The sequence below is a fragment of the Vombatus ursinus genome, unplaced genomic scaffold, assembly GCF_900497805.2.
Source record: "Vombatus ursinus unplaced genomic scaffold, bare-nosed wombat genome assembly UNPS02014791.1, whole genome shotgun sequence".
NCBI classification, from domain to species: domain Eukaryota; kingdom Metazoa; phylum Chordata; class Mammalia; order Diprotodontia; family Vombatidae; genus Vombatus; species Vombatus ursinus.
Genome location: NW_020954569.1, coordinates 61,473,448 through 61,490,156, shown reverse-complemented (window position 1 = coordinate 61,490,156; position 16,709 = coordinate 61,473,448). Strand labels below are relative to the sequence as shown.

At 40.6% G+C, this 16,709-nt stretch overlaps 1 protein-coding gene across 2 annotated transcripts in view; it reads right to left on the bottom strand.

The window, feature by feature from the left end:
- The window catches only part of SETBP1 (SET binding protein 1), a 480,012-nt gene that overhangs the window by 384,687 nt on the left and 78,616 nt on the right, over positions 1-16,709 (bottom strand). The window lies entirely within an intron of this gene.

The following is a 16,709-nucleotide window of genomic DNA, read 5'->3' as shown; positions in this document are numbered from 1 at the left end:
CTTTGGAAAACAATTTGGAATTATGCAAATAAAATAGCTAAATGTTGATACCCTAGGAATATACCCCATGGCAATCACTGACAAAAAAAAAGGGCCTCCATATAGAGCAAAATATGCACAGAAGCACTTTTTGTAGGATCAAAGAAATTGGAAGAAAAAAAAGTACATGTCCATAGATTTAGGAATGGCTAAACAAACTGTGGCACACAAATTAATGAAAGAGTAGTGTATTACAGAAAAACAACAAGATGATGACTAGAGAAAAGTAGAAAAAGCCTTATATGAACTGATGAAAAGTGAAGTAAGCAGAGCCAAGAAAACAATATGAGAGGGCATCTAGCTGGCACAGTGGATAGAGCTCCTGGCCTACAGTCAGGAAGACCCCTCTTTGTTGAGTTCAAATCTGGCCTCAGACACTTATTAGCTGTGTGACCCTGAGCAAGTCACTTAACCCTGTTTGCCTCAGTTTCCTCATCTACAAAAATGAACAGGAGAAGGAAATGGCAAACCACTCCAATATCTTTGACCCCAAATGGGGTCATGAAGAGTCAGATATAAGTGAAAAAACAACTCAACAACAACAATATTGCCTGCTCCTAATAGGCCCTTCCAGTAATTCCACTGACCAGAGTTCCTCAGCTAGTAAGTATCTGAGGAAAAATTTGAACCCAAGTCAACTAACCACAAGTCTAGTACTCTCTTCCAATATTCCTTTCCACAAGAATCAGAATCCCAGGTTTCTAGTCTTATGATCAGAGGTGTTCAGCAGCTACCTTGCTAAGTATTCTTAAAAGCACTACTGTTACTTCATGTAATCTGTTTCCTTTTAAGAACTCAAATTCTCAGGCTACTTTATTAATCCAAAGTAGAGGAAAGCACATCAGATACTAAAGATACCCACAAGGGGAAGGAAATAATAAACAACCATTCTCCAGCCTTTCAGAAGTAGACCATGTTTCACAGGTATTTATTTTTTATGTGCATGTGGGTTGCTCTCCCTCCTACCACCAACAATGTAACCAGAGCTGGGGCCCAACTACTCCTAATGGCTATTACTTCTTAATAAAGAGCAGCACTTGAGAGAAGGGATGAGGTTACTGTCAGAGAGGGCATGATTAATAATGGTTCATCTGATCTTCACCAACATAAGCTGGATCCACTATTCACTAAATAATTACTCTGCAGGCTGGCATCCTGACTACCCAAGGTCCCCAGTGCTAACCATTTATCAGATGAGAAAAACAAACAAAATAAGAACCTACATAAAGACAGAGAAGGAATAAAAGAAGGAAATTTCACTTAAAATTAGACCCATATGCAATTCAACTAACTAAAAAAAGAGTGCTGAGTTCAGAAATAGGAGTAAGGATAAATCTATATTGGATTTATGCACACTGTGACAGACATATGTGTTCATACACTCCTATGTACAGGGAAACAAGAAAAGGCCTTCTCTTTTCCTTTCAAAAGACAAAAAAGTATGAATATAGTCCTATTCACTGACATAAACCTTGGATAGTTTAGTTTATGCTATCTCTGAAGTATTTACCTGTGATTTAAGAGTATGGGCTCCTTTGAAGGAAGCAAATTAAATAATAATATAACAGTAATCAAAACAATACTTTGTGAATCAGTGCTGCTTAGAGGATGCCATTGCAAGACTATTTCACTATCAGATGTTCACAATGGATGGGTGAAAGAAGGTAAGCATGTTAATCCCACTGAACTGATGGCTGGAGCTGAAAGCAGTTGAAAAAATGGTTCAAGGTCATAGAGTAAGTGTGGGCCAGAGCTAGGCCTAGAAACTAGCCTTCAATGGCTCTTGGTCACGGATGTTTTCCATTATACAATGTTACTCCTGAGTATAATTTCTGATCCTCCTATGAAAAAGGACATATTGAGTCAGACTAAAGCCCACACCAACCAGCCCCAGTCCCTCTCTGGCATGAGGACCAATGGTAACCTCTGGGAATATCTAGTGGCCAACCACAGCAAAAGCTTTAAAAGTTTAGGAATGTTCTAAAAACATACTCAAAGTATCATTTCCAAATGGAATAGTTCAGGAAAACAGTAGAATCATGGTCCCCCAGTTCTGAATTGCTACTTGTGTAAGGAAAGGTTTTTGCTTCCTAAGAACTTCCCAAATGTCCCAAGTCAGTCTTTTATGTCAAGAAAAACAGTATTTATTACCCCATGCTTGGTGACTGGTGGCAAAACCTTCTGCCGTGTGTCTTGAATCCTTATCACATACCTAAATGAGAGGGATCAGTTTCTTCATCTCCAGTTTAGACAAGAGCACCCCAAAGCACCAGGCTAAACACATAAGTACATACTTAAGATATACTTTACGACTTTGAAGGTATCAATCCCATTTAGACATATTCAATTGCTCCCCACTGACTGACAAGGAAAGTACAAAGAAGTCCTCGTGGTACTACAGAAAAAACACTAGCTCTGGAGTGTGAGGGCTCTGGGTTCAAATCTTCCCTCTAACACTTAGTACCAGAATTTCCTCATCTGTAATATGGGAAGGGGCTGGATTAAGGGGCCTCTGAGGTCCCTTCTAGGTCTAGATTTTCATCCTTAGTTTGGCATTTAAGTACCTTCATGAAGTGCCACCAAGCTACATTTCCAGACTTATGTTCTGTCATATCCTTATCTGAAGACTTAGCTACAATCAAACTAGTCTGCTTGCCCTTCTGGAAGGCGCACCTTGCAGTTTCATACTATCACAACTTTGCTCATGCCATCTCTACAGTTTACCTTCACACAACTCACTATGTCCTGAAATTCTGTCCACTTCTTAAAGCCCAGCTCCAATGACACTTCCTTGGGGTTCCTCTAATATGAATTCATTGCCTATATCTCTCATACGGCATTTATCAAATGCTGTATTACACTTATTTGTGTATATCCTATCTTCACTAATGAACTGACAGGTCCTAAAAAAAAAAAGAAGCAATTTATTTATATCTTTGAAGGAGATGATGAATGAGTAAATGACTAATTTGACAACCAAAAAGTAGCATGGTGTGCCAAGGATCTTTCAGCAAGATTAGGAACTTAACAGGGACATTCTGATACCTGGACTTTTTCTATAGCCATTAAGACTTTCTCCTTCTCCCTTTCTTTCTCCTTCTCTTCTCCTCCTTCTCTCCCTAGCAGTTTTCTATCACAGCCAGCAAGGCATAAGTAATTATGTGGCTGGAAAACACTTACAATCATCCTGATACCCTGATATAAATATCTGTCTTGAAATGAAATTATTGTCAAATCTATTAATTATGAAACAAACAAATGAGTCAAACAATATTAGCCCATTGTGACGCCTTTGATTTGGATCAGACATTGTGAATCTGCCATTTTGTTGGAAGGGCACTGGAGAGAGGTTTGTAAGAAAGCAGTAAAAAGAAAATCCCATATCGGGCATTTCATTTTAAAGCTAATGAAATCAGCAGGGTTTCAAATTAGGTCACTTCAACTAGGTGAAAATTTGGCTTTTACTGGCAACTGACAGTTTGAAAGTCTGGATTATATTAGAAGAAGCAGTCCTTCTACCTAATTCCCTGCATAAGAATATAAAAGCTGAGCTGAGTTTCCACATGTGGAGATATGCACGTTATACTCCATGTGGCCAGCCTTCAAGGAATAACTTCTTATCTGAACAGACCAAGGATCCACTACTACTGACCAAAACCCCAGCTTATTTTTCTAATATTATCTTCCATCATTCATAAAACCACAGAACTACAGTCTTAGCGAGAAAGCAGCTCCAAGACCATGTAGTGTACCTTACCTGAGGCAGGAATCCTCTCTGAGACAACCTGCAGAAGTAAACATCCAGTTTGCACAGACAGACTCCCATAGATAAAGAACCCATGACCTCCAACGTCAGCCTACTGCACCTCTGTATAGTTCTAATTGTTGCAAGTTTTTACTTAAATGAACCTAAATCTGCCCTCTTTAACTTAGGCCAGCTGTTCCTAGTTCTTCCATCAGGGGCTAAATAAAATAATATTAATCCTTCCTCCATCAGATAAGCTTTCAAATATTTCATGGTAGCTATCATACCCCCCAATCTTCTCTTCCCCTTTATGAATCCTCTGTTCCAAATCAAGTGGTTCTACTTACTATTACCACAAATGTTTTAACTTTCTAATCACCCCAAATTTGCTTCCCTTTAGTCAATCTTCAGGCATTTCTTCTCTTCCAAAGTCTAAGTCAAAAGCTACCCCCTCCATGAAGCTCAATGATGAGGTGTGGTCAATGTTCTTCAAACTGGAGATCACTACTTGCTCTGACTTTCAATCCCTTCTGAATTCAGAAACAATGACAAGGCTGAAATGGAAGTATCTGGAAAGACCACCTTATAAAGGGAGGGACATAATTTCAGAAATGGGGGTTAACTTCCTAAGGCGTAGGGGTCATGCCCTATTCATCATCATAAGCCACAAAGTGCCTTTCACATATGAACTCAATAAATACATGAATAAAGTAGCTGAACAGGCAATTTTACTAGTGATACTAAGAGTGTCTCCATGGCTAATTGTACTCTGCTATGACAAAGGTTGCCTCAACTATCTCAGACTTAAGAGATCAGCCCATCCACTTCATAAAGTTTACTACTAAGAAAATATCAGTCCAGAGTTGTTGAATGACTTGTCCAAAATTATAAAAGGCAGAGTATGACTTAGGCTTTACATCAAAAAAAGTAATAATTCATTGTTTTACGTCCTATATTTTCTCTTTTTTTCACATGCAAATTAAAAAAAATCTTTTATTGTGGATTTAAATATGTTCCTACTGGAACTGAAACCCCACAGTGCTAACCTGGTAGAAAGGAACTGAGAGGCGAAACTAACTTTAAATAGGAATGAAACTGATTAAACTTTGGTCACTGGTTTAAAGAAAAGAAATGAAGAAAACAAAAACAAACCAACTTATTACAAAAAGCCAATTAGACCATGGAAACGCTGTCTTTGAATAATTTAAGGTTTGAATAGGGGCTATGTCCTCCATTTTGAAAGTTGTCTCCTATTCCAGAAAGCTGAGTTGCCAGGTAGATATAGCATTTCTTGCAGGGGTGTGAATACATAATAAACTGTAGCATAGCTAGACTTAAAAAAAAATGATCGCACAAAATAAAATGGGAAGGAAACCATCAATGCTTATTGGTCAGCCTAGGTATGTTAGGAAGGATAGTATTCCCAGTAAATACAGAGCAAGAAGATATGGATCCAGCCAAATGAAAAGCATTCCCAGCGCCTACCATATGTCAGACACTGTGCAAGGTCTGAGGATACAAAGTAAGTTGAAAAAACAGTCCCTGCCCTCATGGAGCTCACAATCTTCAGCCACAGCATGAGGGATTTAGGTTTGAAATAGCTAAGAACTTCTGACACAGAGGACAGTTTCTCTGAGGAATTTGGAAGGAGGCAACATAGGAAGGTTAAGTTATTAAACTCTAAGCCTGGGTCATAGGAACCAGCATCTATTACAGTGTGCAATATTGTGGAAGGAACAAGAGAAGAAAGACTAAGTAGCTTGTCCCTTTAAATAGTTGTGTAACCTCAGGCATATCAGTTAATGCCTGGATATCTCAGTTTCTTTATCTATAAAATAGGGAGAGTAAAACCTCCCCCAACTTACCATAGAAAGTTAAAATGAGCATCCTATGAAATAATGAGCACCAAAGAAGTTTTAAAATTTAGCATCTCATTGGATGTCCATAACTTGGGATTTTAAAGAAATTTAATTGCATTCACATGTAAATTGTAATACATATTATTCTTCTAATGAGGCATAAAGAATTAGAAAGTCAGGATAACAAAAGGAACATGGAGTCATGGGTATCAAAAGAGTAAACCAGGAAATCGTCACTTAGCCTGTTCCCTACTACATTAGGTGGTCCTTATGGACAACGACAAAGAGTTATGTTTTGGTGTGAATCCTACCCATTTCTGCGTCAGACAAGTCAGATGAATTACTTGGTCCCCCTGTCTAATTTGCCTCTAGATTATCCTATCAGAAGTAGAGAGCATCTCACTGGAGTCTAGGAAATACTTCTGGAGATTCAGGAAGAGAATAGCAAGATGTTCTCCTCCCTCGGAGCACACACATCTGTCCCCCTTACCTCCATTCCCATCTCATTTACGAACACAACCTTACTCCCACCCCAGAGACAACGTGCCAGACACTTCCCCATGGAGAGGGGAGTATGTTACAGTTCACAGAGCACCCCAGCCAGCAAAAGCTAGACACTCTGAAGAATGGCAAATTTTCAGAGCTGTGTGGTTTTATATGGAAAAAGGATATTGCATCATTAAAGAGGTTAATGAGCTTAGCAAGGCAGATGCCCTGAATGATAGGGAGGGGAGGGATTGGGGGAAGGGGTGGGAAAGAGAGAGACAATTAAAGGGAATTGCATCTATTCTTCAATGTCAGGCATGGTCTCCAGGCAGCCTCCTGGTGGTGATAATTGCCGACAGAAGGATAAGCTCCAGGTCTCCTGGTGGGCTTCTGGAGTCAACCTTAGTTGCTGGCCACAAACAACTCAGTTCACATATGGCCTTGGACCCTTAGGGCTCTAAGTAGATTCATCAGGCTTTAGACCAGAAAGGGACCTTAGTGATTATTCGGTGCCTTTTTACAGATGAGGAAACTGAGGCTTCAGAAAAATGAAGCAATTTGCCCAAAGTCACGTGGCAGCTGCTATTATTGTCAGGGTGATGCTATAAAAATAATACATATTGATTTCAGCAAGGTGAAAGCAGTATCTCTTGCTATTGTTTTTCCTGTACAAAGTGGGCAAATACAGGATAGATCATAAAGTACTTTTGGGCCGTTAACTGATTGAAATAACCATACCAACAAAGCACTGAAAATGGATTAGTATCCCCCAGAAGGGAGGTTTCAAGTGGCATACCAGTCAACCAATAACCATTTACCACACACCCACTATAGGCAGCTAGGTGGCTCAGTGAATAAAATGGCCAGCCTGAAGTCAGGAAGATTTCTCTTCCTGAGTTCGAATCTACCTGACAGACACTTACTAGTTGTGTGACCCTGGGCAAGTCACTTAACCCTGTTTGCCCTAGTTTCCTCATCTGTCATATGAGCTGGAGAAAGAAATGGCAAAGCACTCCTGTATCTTAGCCAAGAAAATCCCAAATGGGGTCAGGAAGAGTAGGACCCAATTGAAAACAACTAAATAACAACAAACACCCACTATGTGCCAGGCACTGCGTTAGGTGCTAATGATACAAAGACAAAAATGGAACAGTCCAAGGGGCAGCTAGGTGGCGCAGTGGAGAGGGTATCGGCCCTGAAGTCAGGAGGACCTAAGTCCAAATCCGGCCTTAGACCAAACACTTGACACTTACTAGCTGGGAGACCCTGGGCAAGTCACTTAACTCCAACTGCCTAAAATTAAAAAATAAAAATAAATTTTAAAAAATGGAACAGTCCCTGCCCTGAGGTAGCTTACATTTGACTGAATTTGTCTCATTCTTGTTTAGCATCCCCACATCACATGAACACATTAGAGCCCGTCTAGGTGGTCAAAACTGGGATGGTAAGGAACAGAGAAATCATATTCCATGAAGAAAATTTAAAGGAACTGGGGATGTTTAACTTCAGGAAAAGAAGACTTAGGAAGGCCATAATCACTCATTCAAATGTTTTAATAGCTGTTATGTGGGATGTGGAGGAGCCTTGTTCTGAGGTGCTTCAGGGGGAGGAACTAAGACCAATAAGACGAGTCAAAGAGATACAGGAAGAGCTTTCTATCAGTTAGATTTGTCCAATAAGGTCAAAGGCTGCCTCCTGAAGTATTCATTACCCTGAAACTCAAAGAATTCAAGCAGAGGTTGGATGACCACCTATTACAGATTCAAAAGAGTAGATTCCTGAATGCAGTTTGTATGTTAGAAAAGCTAAACAATCCCTAAGGTGCCCTCCAACTTTAATATTCGGTAGTCTCAGGTTCCAGGCTCAGAGCTGAGACTAGAATCTGGGTCAAGATTCTAGTTGTACTCGAGTCTATTGTCCTATCTCCTCCATCCTGGCAGCGGGAACTCAATCTCAATCTTCACCCCCAAAAGTAAGTGGCTGCCAATGCTGGGTGCTTAAGTCAACGCGATATGGCATCACACAGGTAAATTCCCAGACCCTGAAGAAAACCTCTGCAGTCTTCACTTAGGACACCCCCTCAATATAACCAGAGTGGATAAGGCTTCCCAACAGGGGATCAATCCCTAATCTCTTCTTACCAGCAAATCCTCCTCAGCAAGATTTAGCAAATAATCCAAAAGTGAAAGTGATTACTTAAACTGTCTCTACAATATAATCGAAAGAGCCCTAAGAAAGAAACGAAGATAGACAAAAAACCAGGGTTCTGGTTCTAGCTCCTGTTATCTCAAACAAGTCACATTCCTTCTCTGGGTCTCAGTTTCCTCATTCATAAAATGAGGGGATGGACTAGAAGATCCTGATGGTCTTGTCCAATCTCGAGTGAACCTTGCTTCCAAAGCATGTTACTTTCTTTTTTTCTCTATCCAGGAGACTAAGTGACTAAATGAGGGTTATTAGATGAAAAAAACCCCTCCGTCCACACATTCTGAATACATAAAGATGGTGCTACTGATTCACGGATATATAGGGTAAGTGTGTTTAGTTGGTTCCAATAGGTGGGAGAGACTGCACAGATCCATCCATACTCTCTCATCCATTTTCCACCATGCATCAGCAAGATGGCTGGTAAAAGTTGGTTAAAAAAAAAAAAAAGTAAAAGTGTAGCTACTATCCTTAAGGAGTAAAGTTATCTCCTGGCCCATATGGATTTTGAATTCAGTTCCTTGGATTTCTTAGAGATCTCCCTTCAACTGAGCTGAGACACTGTGCAGAATTACGTTAGTTAAGCTGGTCTATTCCCTGTTTCTCAAATGTGCCATGCTTATTCCCATTACTGAACCTTTACTTAAGTCATTACTTCAGACAGAAATGCCTCCCCATTCCTTCTCCTTGTCCTTTTTCTAAATCCTGTTTATCCTTACAGGTCGTTAAAGTCCTACCTCCTCCAAGAAGCCCACCCTGACTATCCCAGCCTGTAGTAAGCTCTCATAAGTCTAAACTCAAAGCACCTATTCTGTGTGTGTGTGTGTGTGTGTGTGTCTTTGTCTCTCTGTCTCTCTCTCTCTCCCTCCCTCTCTTTCATTCATTTATTTGGCTTATAACCAGATAAAGCTTTGTGACATCTCCTGTATTATTGCTTTAATTTTGTGTTGTTATTTAACTTTTCTTACACATCTCTCCCTGAATTCAGGGCCCTTGCTCCCTTTGAATTCAAGAACTTGGCTCCTATCATTAGGTTTTGCTCAACTGTGTATCCTTGGTTTTAAAGAATGATGGCTTTAAAAAGTGGGTATTTAAACATCTGGGAATTTAATCTGTGTTAACCTGCTCCCTCTACCCCACCTTTATTGGAATTCGATGGTCACCAGCCTAGAAAGTGTCACTCAGTCTATGCCTCAGCTTCCTCTCCTATAAAATGGGACCAATGATGTTTAATCCCCTGGGGAGGTATAAATGAATAAGTAGTTAAATGGATGAATGAGTACTTGGCAACACATAAATGCCCAAGAGGAGGCCGTGGAGGGTTAACACACCTGCCCAATGGATGTGCTGCAATGTATAAGGAACTAACACAAGAGAGTACTTTGAGATCCTAGGTTAATAGCAGCTCTATAAATAGAGGGCATTACTATGACCCACACCTACTTGGCCACTCATCCCTCTAGAATAACTAATACTCTCTCTGGTTACACATCCAGAAAGGCTCACAGGGTGAGGCGTCAGGAGAGAGGAATGTGTCTAAGGAGGGAGAATGGTCCAACTAGGAGGGCAGAGACAAAGGGGATGTACAAATGAGAGGGTGGCTTAGGGCAATGCTGTCAAAAGTTGAATGTTCTTAACATTTTCCTTCATTTTATAGTGTGTGTGTGTGTGTGTGTGTGTGTGAGGTATACCAGCTTCACTGCAGCATTCCAAATAAATAACAGACTCCATTTAAGCCAGCAACAGCAGCTTATCAGAGTTTGCTTTTAACATGTGGGTCCACAGGTCCAAGAATACCAAACTGCTTAGCGTGGAAGGTAAATTAGATCTGGACACAATTCACTTCACCTCAACAATTCTTGTGAAAGCAGACACACATTTGCGAACAACGCACCACATACCCACAATCACAGGCACCCAGGGGCACACACTCAGAGAGTTCACACTCTGTCCTCTCACAGGGCTACCATGAGCTCCACAATGAATTTTTTCAGGGTGTTCCTTCTCAGGGACATTGCTGAGCAGAGTTAGACCTGAACATCAAGTAAAGAAGCTCTTTCCAAAAAGCATGTGTGTCATTTGTGACTTGGCTGGAACTGTAGACGATTCATATTTTTCTTTTTAAAAATGGTGTCAGCCCTTCCCCCTCCCATTATTTTGCAGGGGTAGGAGGTCCACGGTTATGGAATATTGAATATATTTTTTAGATATTTTTCAATATATTGGTTTTTTTCTTTTTTTAATTCTTTTTCCTCTTTATTTTTTCTTTCTCTTTAAAAAAAAAACTTGTTATATGGGAATGATGGAAGACTATGAGGGAAATCTGGGTGATATAAAAAGAAAAAAATATCAATGAACATTTATTTTTAAAGCAGAAGGTGTCAACATAACGGCAGGGTCATTGCAACTGTCAGGGGCTATTCTAATTAGCTCCTTCTTCCTCCCCTCCTAAAAAATAAACATGAGTTGCCCTTTGGATCCTCTACACCAGCTTGGACGATTCCTGCTTCCTGCAAACATGTGCACATTAGCACACAGAAACCTCACACCCTCCTCCCACCAAGCCAGACAGATGTGCACAATTTAGAGTTCTTGGCTCAAGCCAAAAGTTCTTCTCCTTCAAAGTTTGAGGACTCTTCCCCCTCAGGTTCTAAATGTCTCAGTTTTAGTGGAAAATGCCCAGTAAAGCAAAGACGCAGGATCCTTCCCACTCTTCTTCCAGCACCTGCTGTCATCCCTCTAGATTTTTTTAAAAACCACTCTTGGCTTGTGGGACATAAAAAAAATAGGCAATAAGTTAGGTATCTGGACAATGGATCAGCTTTTGCCAACCCCTGATTGAGATCTCTGCAATGCCAGCCAGAACCTCAACTACACTTAAGGTCAAAAGCAGTCAAATGTGTTGGAAAGTTCACCTGAGAATTAGAGAAAGCCCTCAGAGGGAACAGGCCCTTAAGAGCCTTTACTGGGAAGGCTGCTACATATGGAACTCAGCAGAATGGTCAGTGATAAAAAACCTTACAGAATATAAAATCCAACACTTCCATTTTACAAAGAAGGAAACTGAGGCTTAAAGAGATTGAGCCAGTGTCCTACTGTCACCCAGCTAGCAAGTAACCTAGGGTTTCCAAATCAGTGCTCTTTGCACAGTACCACACTCCTGAGGAGTCACCAAGAGCATTTCTGTTCTCACTCTTGGTCTGGGCCCTTCTTTTACTCCAGCCAGTGGAATAACAGTGTGACGTGTCCATATATTGTTCTTAGCCCTTGAGCTACAGAAGAAGAGCGTCTTCTTCTCCCTTATGGTTCACAGGATCATAGACTCATGAACTGGAACCACTACACCATACTGTCTTTTGCTCATTAAATCATTCAGAACTTTGTGTCACGGACAGCTAACTGGTGGAAGGGTTTGGGGGTGTGTCAGAGGAATCAGAATTAAATCTTTAGAGCACGTGGGTCTACTCTTCTCCCTTCCATGGTCTATTTTATTTTGAATCAGATCTTGGCTCTTTCTACTGGACATCACTTAATGTCTCCGGGTAACAGTTTCCCCATCTGTAAAACAAGGGGCATGCCTGGATGCCCTCTAAGGTCTCTTCCAGCTGTAAATCTTATGATCCAGTGGTATTGTCAGTAATGACAAACAAAAAGACCTCCAGCCCATTGGATAATCTTTGGAAGATTTATAGGAAAATGTGAACAAGAATTACTAATGATGACAAGGTATAGAGGGGTAGTGATCTGCTTCGGATTTAGATGGACCTACTCCAAAGATATAGTAGTTCTGCCAAAGTACTGGACTCTTGCTGTTTACCCTGGTATCCTCACTGCAATTATTACAGAGATATTCCTATCAGATTCAATGAATTTCAGAAATGGAAGGGGATCTCAGAAACCATACTTGAAGAAGAATCCCCTTCTCCAACACCTCCAATAAGTAGTCATTCAGCTTTCACCTAAAGATGTCTAACCAAGGAAGAATCATGTCTATCAACTCCCCCCAATGCACGGAGGCTGTTCAGTTAGCTCTCACTTTGTAAAGTTTTCCTGTCATCAAGCCTAGATGGACGTACATGACTCTCCCTAAGGTACTTCCTTATCTAAACTCTATGAATCAAAGAATTAGCTGACTGGGACCTGAGAGGTCATTTAGGCCAACCTGCTAATTTTACAATTGGAGAGCTGTGTAATGATTTGCTCAAGCTCACACATCAAGTTAGTGGTGAAAATGGAGGCTAGAATCTAAATTTCTTGATGTTTGGTTCAGCCCCTTCATGGTACTCTAGATAACTCTTTAAAACTAGCTTTCTCTCCCTCTCTCCATATATACATTATGTATGTGTGTGTGTGTATACACACACACACATGTATATATAAATAAAATACATATACACTTACGTGTGTATATATACACATGTGTATGTAAAAATATATGTGCATGTATATGTGTGTATAGTCCATGTATACATACATGTGTTTTGTGTGTATATACACATTTGTATGTATGTATATATACACACATATATGTATGCATTATTCTTCTGAAAAAACTGCATATAATATGTAATGATAGTATATATCTATATCTATACATATATATACATACATACAACCATGAACAAGAGCTTGATTTAAGGTGTAGGAAAGTATTTTGGGGGGGTTAGGATGGTTGGGGTACAGTCGATCCAAGATAGAAGAGGAGGAAGAGGAGGAGGCAGGAGCAGCAGCATAACAGACAGCTGGTGTTTGGGTGGTAGTAAATCACCCTGAAATGAGCCTCTTCCGTGGACTCAATGAGGCCTAAACAACAAAGGGAGGCCCAGCTTGCAGCCGGACAGCCCGCTAGCCAGCCACAGACACACATAACAGCTTCATTCAGGAGCCCCAAGTCAATACAAAAGCTTCGAAATCAATCCGACATCCCGCCACCCCAGACAATGCCCCAAATCTTCTCAGAATCGAAGTCTCAAACGAGGGGACAGCATTCAGGAGAGATCAAACTGTCGGCCTGACATTGAAAGGGAGGCCAAAGAGAAAGGGGGGAGGGGAGGGAGAAAAAAAGAATGTCCCTGTTTATTAACAGTAGTGGTTGTGGTCTGGCTCACATGCCATTGGCTACATTCATTAAAAGACTGTATTTTGCTGGTTTTCAAGCAAATTACAAACCAGTGTGCAAATGTATGTGTGTGCCAGTATCTCTAGTAGGGTTCATCTTCCTACTTAGCATCCCTGTCTTATTCAGAAATGCCCCATGTGAACCTTCCAAACGGCTCTTTCCCACTGGATCATCAGTTGCTGTACAGTACAGTACTTACCCAAACACAAGCACACACATGCAAATTCCACCAACAGCTTAGGGTGTTAAGAGTCAAAACCTTTTTTGCCCATATCTCTCACACTACACAGATGGGGGCACTTTTTCCCAAGCTGGGCCCTCAGGGTAGTTATCTGCACCATTCTGAACTGCTTAATCCTGTTATCAGCTTCAGACTCAGTTGCCTGGTTCAGTTATGTGACTTTACTGGGGGCTCTGTGTGTGTGTGTGTGTGTGTGTGTGTAAGGGGGGAATAGAAAGGAAGGTAGAGATTACACACTTTCTCCCCTCCCATCCTTTCCTAGGGTTATTATTACTGCTTCTCTGTCCCCCTTCCCAGGGGGCCCCCAGCATTTGAGAGTCAAGAGAACTTGTGGGTCATTGACCCCAACCCACACCCTAGAAAGCCTGAAACCAATAGCTGAATGTCACCTGCCCAGGACAGTGGGCCAGCTGCTAAGGCAGGGATGCCAAGCTCTGGGCTGTTAAAGAATAGAATGAATCTGATCCTGGCTTTCCTGGGGGGCAAGCTCAGAGAAAACTGACAAGCCACAGGTCAGGATAAACACAGTTGCCAGGGCTTCCTGAAAAGTCCTGGATAACACAGCCCTAAAATTCTTGGCAGCTCCCAACGTGGTTAAATAACCTTCCAGTGAAGCCACAGGGCTCATGGCACAGGCCCAGACATCCACAGCCTAATGTCCCTCTTCTCCATGATCCTAATCCTGTATAGTCCTTTCTTAAAGAAAAAGAAACAAAAGAAATCGAAACAAGGAGATATTAAACAAGAACAGGAAAAATAATTAATATTGGGGTGGGGGTGGGGGATGGTGTCCAGAATTTGTCAGATAAGTATTAAAGCTGATAATAATAATAATAATAATAATAATAAATAATAACCACACTTACATAGTGCTTTTAAAGTTTGCAAAGCACTTTGCATCCCTGATATCATTCCAAATTAACAACCTTGAAAATGAGGTGCTACAAGTATTATTACATCCATTTTATAAATAAGGACACTGAGGTTTGAAGCAATTAAGCAACTTGTCCATGGTCAGCTAGCTAATGAATATCAAAGGAAGGATTTAAACCCAATTCTTTCTGACTCCAAGTCCAACATTCTATCACTTCTGCCACAGTGCCACTGAAGGATGGTGGATATCTGGACCCAACTGTGTACCCAATCAATTCTGCAGGACTCCAGATCTTGCTTGTTCTTTGGTTTCTCTGTTTGTAAATTGTAGGCAGGGAGGAATATCCTTCCCCATTCAAAAAGTAAAAAAGGACTTAAATGCTTGCCACCAAGACTCTTTAATGCTTCAAATCCATTGCAACTGTGTTTTCCCAACCTTTCTCTATCAGCAATGGTCTTTATGGACTTGCCAGGAAAGACAATAGGAGAGGTTACACCCCTTCCCTACTCCAATCTAGCCATCTTTTCATCCGAAGTCCCCATTTTCAACCACACACACACACACACACACACACACACACACACAGCTATACATAAAAATATATGTATAGTTTCTCTCCTTCCTTTCTCCTCTGTGGTCATGACCACCACTAACTTTTGAACTACAACCTCAAGACTGGTCAATGGTGTGATATGGCAGCCAAAAAAGCTAACACAATCTTAGACTAAATTAATGTTCAGTTGTTTCAGTTGTGTCTGACCTTTCATGACCCTATTTCTTGGCAAAGACACTGGAATGGTTTGCATTTCCTTCTCCACCTCATTTTACAGATGAGGAAACAGAGGCAAACAGGGTTAAGTAACTTGACTAGAATCATACAGCTAGTAAGTGTCTGAGGTCAGGTTTGAATGCAGAAAGATGAGTCTTCCTAACTCCAGGCCCACCAGTCTACCCACTGGGCCACTGAGCTGCCCAACTAAATTAATAGAGGCATAATATCCAGAATGAGGGACGTGATATTCCCAACATATTCTACCCTAATCAGTTTACATCTGGAGTACGGCATTCTTCTCTAGTATAACATTTTAGAAAGGACATTGACGAATTAAATTATGTCCACAGAAGAAGTAATCATGATGGTTAGGAGACTTAAAATCATGTCATATATAGATCAACTGGAGAAGTTGGGAGTGTTTATCCTGAAGAAGAAAAGAGTTAGGGGACACTTAATAGCTATTTTAAAGTATTTAAATGTTATTATGTGGTAGAGGGATTAGATTTATACTGGTTGCTGCCCCCCAAAAGAGCTTTAGGAATAGTTTATTGGGGGTGAAAGAAAAGCACATTAAAGTTACATATAAAGAAAGTCTTCCTAATAATAATGTTGCCAAACAGTAAAATGCTGCCTTAGGACAAGAGCGAGTTCCACAATCACTCCAAGTCTTCAGGGAAAAGAAGAATGACCACTTGTCAAATATATTGTAAAATGGACTCCTGATGAGGCACAAGTTGGACCAGATGACCTCTCAGATCTCTTCTAACTCTCAGATTCTGAAATTCCATGCCTCTGACTTACCATCCAACTTTATGACAAAGTAACCAAAAGAAGAAACTGAAAGCTTCCCTAGACTAGCACTGTACACATTGTAGGGCTCAACAAATGAAAGTTGGCTGCTTGACTTACACAACCTAGAATATTTCATACATAAAAAATCACTATAGGGCACATCTGTTTTGAGAGAAAAAAATTAAGGGTTCCAAAGTGGCACTGGCAAATAGATGGGCAAACAGCCGGATCTCAGAGAATCCCAGGATCTCAAAGCAAGAATAGACAAAGATCAATTCCCCAAGAAGTGACCATCTAGCCTCCACTTAGTGTGAGGTCCCACTCAAAAGAATTAAAAGATTTTTCTGTTACTCATTAATGTGAGTCATTTATCTCTTTAGAGAGTTACATTTTCGCCTCTCTCAGTTTACACCACATGATAGTTTGAAAAAGAAATATTTACTGAACACCTACTATGTGCACAATACAGAGTCAACCAATAACGCTTACTTACTGACTGCCTAGCTGACAAATCTACCTTTAACAAATCCTGCCAAAACAGCAGCATTTCATCCCCATTGATGAGTTAGGCAAA